This window comes from Pinus tabuliformis, chromosome X, assembly GCF_031772625.1.
Source record: "Pinus tabuliformis cultivar Carrire ecotype Pingquan chromosome X, CPIR1, whole genome shotgun sequence".
Classification (NCBI taxonomy): Eukaryota; Viridiplantae; Streptophyta; class Pinopsida; order Pinales; family Pinaceae; genus Pinus; species Pinus tabuliformis.
This window is the reverse complement of record NC_142308.1, coordinates 67,845,822-67,852,460: the sequence shown is the minus strand read 5'-3', so window position 1 is coordinate 67,852,460 and position 6,639 is coordinate 67,845,822.

Below are 6,639 nucleotides of genomic sequence, written 5' to 3'. Positions count from 1 at the left end.
AACAGAAAAATAACCCTCTAGCAGATTTAACCATTTATCTACGGCATCTGCGTCTATCTGACCCTTGAATATGGGGATTTCAAAATTAACTTGTACCTTGAAGGGTGTGGCATTTCCAGAGTCGCTGTTGGAAGCCGATGCGTCGCCTCTGGGTAGCCGCTGAAGGATCTGCACAAAGCTATCCATCATCGCGTTCCTTTGTCACTCGAGCGCTTATTCGAGCAAGATTTTGATAGGATCTCCTGCCCCCTCATCTTTCTTCTCATCCGCCATGGGAGGCCGTCGGGATTTGCGAGGCTGGTCTTGCAAAGGTTCGACCAGTTCAAGCCCTAACTCCTTATATCCCGACCTCGTTGGGGACATGCAAAGAAAAACAGAGAAAAAGCAGACCGCTCTGATACCACTGATCCGGATTTAAACAGGAACGCAACAAATTACAGAGATAACCATAAATACAGAGATGAGATAACCATAAATACTGAGATGCAGCGGAAATAATACTTCATTTCATTAATGGAAAATACTGAAATCTGCTTACAAACAGAAATGGAAAGAAACCAGCTAGGGCGATGGTAGCTTATCTCTGAGAAGAGATGTGGCGGCTACATGCCTCTCAACTGTTCCGAACTGAGTTACAATGAGGCTCGAAGGCCTATTTATTGTTGAGAAACAATGGAAAACCCTTCACATTCCAAAACCTAACCCTAGAAGATGAAACGCCAAATTGTGGGCCCCGTTTGGGTAAATTGGTACATCAATTTCCCGGGGTCATAACTTTGGCATACGATCTCCGTTTGACGCGCACGATAGCTCGTTAGAAAGATCTATCCGAGTACTACCACTTTGGGAGGCAACATCGGTCCATGGACCCATGTTGCCCCAGATTCCCAAAAAAACGTCGTTTAGGGCCTCAAAACGGCTCCGGAAGTTCAGAACCCGAAAAACTACTAAAAATAGTAAACTGTGCTACAATTTAGGAAACTGAAAGAGAATTTTGGGGGTCCAAATGGGATAAGTGGGTGGCCACCAACATCCACCTGGATGAACTCTACTCATTTAATTCTCATTGGCATTCCATTATGGAAAGAGCTAACCAGCCATCCCCAAGGTATTTAATGCCCGGGGATATGCACGCACACGCGAAAGCCAAGTTTCGGCATTAACTAATATTTTGGCTTTCGCGTGTTATCGGGCTAAGCTGCGTGCATATCCTCGGACATTAAATACCGTGGGGATGGCTGGTTAGCTCTTTCCTCCATTATTACTTTGCCATCTATAAAAATGAAAGGACAAAACATGACCGAATAAGGTAGCATGGGTGAATAATCATTTTCATTTCAATTTAAATTAAATTAATTTTTTGGCAATCTATGGAAATGAAGAGACAAGACATGATCGGCTAAGGTAGTATGGGTGAACCAACTTTTAAATTCAATTAAATTAAATTTTTATAACAATAGACGTATCTATTTCAATTAAATTAATTTATTTTTTATTTTTTTAAATAATGAATCAAATTGAATGATAAGAGAATATTTTTCATGTGATAATAACATGGAGGGTTGTGATTTCACCCAACCCTCTCCTCTTAAGCATTATAGAAAATTTAATTTAATTGAAAATGAAAGGACGATGGTCATTCACCAGTCCTACTTTACCCGTCATGTCTTGTCCCTTCGTCTCCACAGACCGCTGTGTTTGGCCCACGTGGTTGATGGGGTCTTTGCACGTTTGAACTCTTCAAGATTCGAGAGTTATCTCAAGGTATCAAGGCAACAAATAATTATGGGTTATAAATGTATAGGGTTGTATATATTTGTTTTTAGATAATTTTAATTTTTAGATAATTGATTTTTAAAATATCATAACATTAAATATTTTTATGTTTAATCATTTTTATACTCACGAAAATGAAATGAAATGTAATTTTTTTCTTTTTTAATCTAGGATAATCTGTAACTGGTGAGAGTTATCTTGAATAGGGTTAGGATCAAATCCAATTAGTTGCCACTATAAACCTAGACTAGGTGCAACAGCCGCAAACCTCACACAATAACAATTAATTTCTGCCTCAACAAGATGGATTGCCTGATACGTGGCTATCGTTTTTCTTATCGTCTCTAAACGCAGAAGATCTTACGTTCCATGTTCACGTCGGAAACTTTATCACCAAGAAGTTGATTGTCAGAAACTTTATCACAACCTCGATCTCTCCCTTTCATTTCATTATTGTTCAACCCTTCAGATTTGCTTGATGTCATCTTTCAATAATTCAGATATACTTTACATCATTTCCCTTTCATTTCATTACTGTTCAGCAGTTCAGATTTGCTTTATTATCCAGCGTCTCAAATTTCCTTTATATCGTCTAAACCTTGCTAAAGCGGACCGCTTCAATATCATGTTATTTACACTAAAATTACAGTGTAACTTTGAGCAGTGGCACTGTATTCCTAGTTAAAAGAAAATAAGATCTAACCTTGCCCAGCTGACAAAGAAATCAGCACTGCAAATAGTCCTGTCGAACATTTTAGTAGCTTAAAAGATTAGCTTATCTTGTAAAATTTCCTGATCAATTAGAATTAAACTGACGAAGGAGAAATTCTGTTACCAAATATTATTCCACAATGAGTTACACAAGTAGGAGTGCTACATATGTTAAACGAATCAGTGTAAGGAATCAGTGCAAAAAGGTAAAACCTATCTATGATACCAAATGATAAATCACTATCCAAAATTAATTAAGGGGACCGATTTGAAACTTCACACAGCTTCGGTAGTCATCATTTAAAACCCAGAACAACCATTCATAATTTGGAAAGAAATACTAGAATAGATTCATAGTAATCTAACTTAAGAAATACCAGCATAGATTCATATTGATTTAACCTGAGTTTAGAGACTCAAATAGATTCATACTGACTTAATATGAGTTTAGAGATGCAAATTTTTTAAGATTTCAAAATACAATGTGTTATTTTTCATTGTTTAAATTGTATTTTTGAATGTTATAGAGAATATATTAACTATAAAAACTTATATTTTTTCTATATATAAATACTAACGTAGATTTTCAAATAGTTTATTTACATTTCTTGAAAAATATAAGATAACGTTTGATTCACACCATTTTTTTTTAACTTCTAATTACTTTACAACATATTTGATTTTTTTTTTATAAAAATACAGAACTAACAAACAAACTTACACATCCGTTAGACTAAGTTATAGAATGAACCTGTAGGCTCAATGAAAGAAAACAACCATTCATAACTTGAAAAGAAATATAAAAAATAATTTATATAATTTAAACATAAATATTAAATATTTATCTATATGTATAGATATATTTCATTCATGAACCTTTAATAATTTTTCATTTCAAGCTCTTTATGCACTCAAATATATTATTAAAAAACATCTAAACAAAATTATACTCTACCAAAATAATCTAGTTTATATATATATATAAAATGAATTGTATATATTCAACACGAACAAAGAAGAAGAAGGCAACAACCTCTAAGTAAAAAAACAATAAAATAATTTTAAATTTAAATTTTCCTTTAGTGGAAAAATATTTTTAAGGTATTGTGGTGTTAAGGGAGTTTATATTAATAAAATTTTATTCTCTCATATTTTTTATAATAAAAAGAGGAGAGATTAAAATATAATAAGAAGTATTTAAATATAAAGAGTTAACTCAATATGGGATTTACTCGCTAAAAATAAATATGGGATTCACTCGTTAAAAGTAAAAATGGTTTCCAGTTTTTTTTATTATGTCATGGCAAATATTTTAGGGTTATGGGCAAAACCATGGGTTCTAAAACTGTGAAGCCACTAAATAACCAATGGTAAGCTCATTAATAACCACATCAAATTTATTCTATGATTTAAGTAAAATTTATCCTAATTGCCTTAACAATTTTCCCTTAAACTTTACCTGTGGAGAGTAAGTTTGTCTCAATATCTCTGAAGTCCATATAAAAAAATTACCATCCATAGGAATATATGGGTAACCAATTGTTGTAGAAAAATATTTCTTGGTTCGTTAACCATCCCATATGTAATATCTCACATTCCCCCCTCAAGCTAGCATTTTAGTACACCTACCACCCTTGTATCTATTAAAGTGGTCCGTTATACAACTTCATCATACATACTCCATGCATCGTCACACTACAATATGTATGTTAGAACAAAGGTATGACAACAAACTAACTGCATGCTAGCATATGACTACACTTGTAGCCATCATTATCTATTCCAGTGGTTCATTCCACAACTTTATCCTCTATCCTATTTATGCATGAGATGGATGACGTCGTGCACTATTGCACTACAACATGCACACTTGAATAATAGGTCCCACAACAACATTGTGGAATACGTATTCCCTATGGCTAGATTTTACAACTTGGACCAAACATTTCAAGATGAATTCAGTACTATGACTCTCCCCATAACATGCTGTCTATGTCGCCAAGCCTTGACACCATTGACTCCATCTATCTTCTCTCATCCATGTAGCTACACAAATTTCTTTGCCTATAGATCGAATCCATGCCAATCCATAATTTACATGTACCCCTTAACCTCTAATTAGTAATCATCTATTGCACTAGTCTCACGTTGACCTATCCTTCCAACGTCATTTCCACTAGCCAGATCCACGCAATCTCTAATTGTCTTAATTCTTAAAATAGATCCAGACACCTCTATCCTAATATCCACTAAAAAACTTTCTCCATTCTTATTTTCTTAGTTGCAACATTTCATTAGGCTCTAAATCTTGGGATTCAAGGTCCATTTACACAACACTTCTAATTTCTCCTTCAATATAGATTTTAGACTTCTTTTGATTCACCTTCCTCTCTTCACCATTTGTAGCATGACTCAAATGTACAACCTCCTACTCCTTGTCTTCATCAAACATTGTAATTCTACCATTAATTTCACCATTAAATAGAGCACTAGATGTAATAGTTCTTTGATCGTCTATTTGCCTTGATCATTATTATACATGCAGCTTCAACAAAAAGAAAATAAATTTACCATCTCCATTGGACTTGTCTTTTTCAATATCAATAGAATTTCCCTCTTTAACCTGTTGATTTCTTTGTCACCTTAAATAAACCACAATTATCTAGCCATGATTTCTACTTTTAGCATTTCCATTCACATTGATGACCGCTTCAAATGATCTTCCATTTCCATACTCATTCATGCCTTGTATTATTAGGCATCTATTACACCTCTTTGCATATCGTCACTAGTAGCTTCTTCCATTACATACTTATGCTTCAACAAATTATTTCAAATCCAGAAAAGGGATCCTAAGTAGCCATGCACATTGCAGTTGAGCATGGGATAATTTGGTATCCATGGGGACTCATCAAATTCCTTGATCTCTTCATAGGGCCTCCACCTATGATTCACTTCATGGGATAACTTCTCCTACCCAAACAAGGCACAACTAGTAAACTATCCACCAACTTTCATAGGACTTGCTATCAAGACCTAGTATCTTTTACACAAAACCAATGCACTATCAATGGCAACACATTCCACAACACTTTAAGGCACACTACCCCCTTTCCATAATTTTAATACTAATTGCGATAAAATATATATATATATATATATATATATATATATATATATATATATATATATATATATATATATATATATATATATATATATATATATATATATTAGAATATAATTTGCACACAGAAACATAAACCATAATAAGAAACAAAATTTAAGTTGTTCACAAAATTGGGCTATGTCCACTGAGAATAGCTAGGTATTTTATCATGCCATTTTCAAACTCTTTAGCATTTTATAGTGTCCATATTGCTTTTGACCATGGGGTCACAATGACCTAAAGGCAACTTATAATGGATTTATTATCCATTTAAATGACCTAAATTACATGAAAATATGAGAGGAAAAACTATGGGTTACTAAGACATAGAGTTGGTAAGTTGTTAATGTAAAACCTATTCATAACTATATCAAATTGAGTCTATAATTAAGTCAAGTTTACCCTAACTAGCCTAACATATTACACAATTTCTATTATATTTGTATGTACCAATCTTTCATGACTCAATCATATTCTATGCAAATCCTCTCCTTTATTTTTCCATTTTATATTCTATTCCATGTTGTTTACGAGATATTGAGTTACACATATTCACATGCTTCACAGTAACTAAAAGGAACAAATATTCCTCTTTTCCTCTTCCATTTTATAATTTGTTCCATGTCATTTACCAACTCTTGATTTCTGCCCATCCATTCCTAATTTATAATAACTATCAACCAAATCCACGGCCACATTAGTAAATGTGCTTGATATATGCCAATAGGCGTCAATATTATGGATTGAATATTAATATCGATATTGATATTAATAAAAATATATTTATAATAATAATATTATAAAATTAATTATTATTTTAAAAAATACTATTATTATTATTATTGTATTAAAATAATTATAATAATAATTTATAACAATTATTATTATATTGTAATAATATGATAATACTATTGACATTATTAATATTATAAACTCAAGGGATTAATAAACCCAATGTATTAATATTATAAAACCTTGGGATT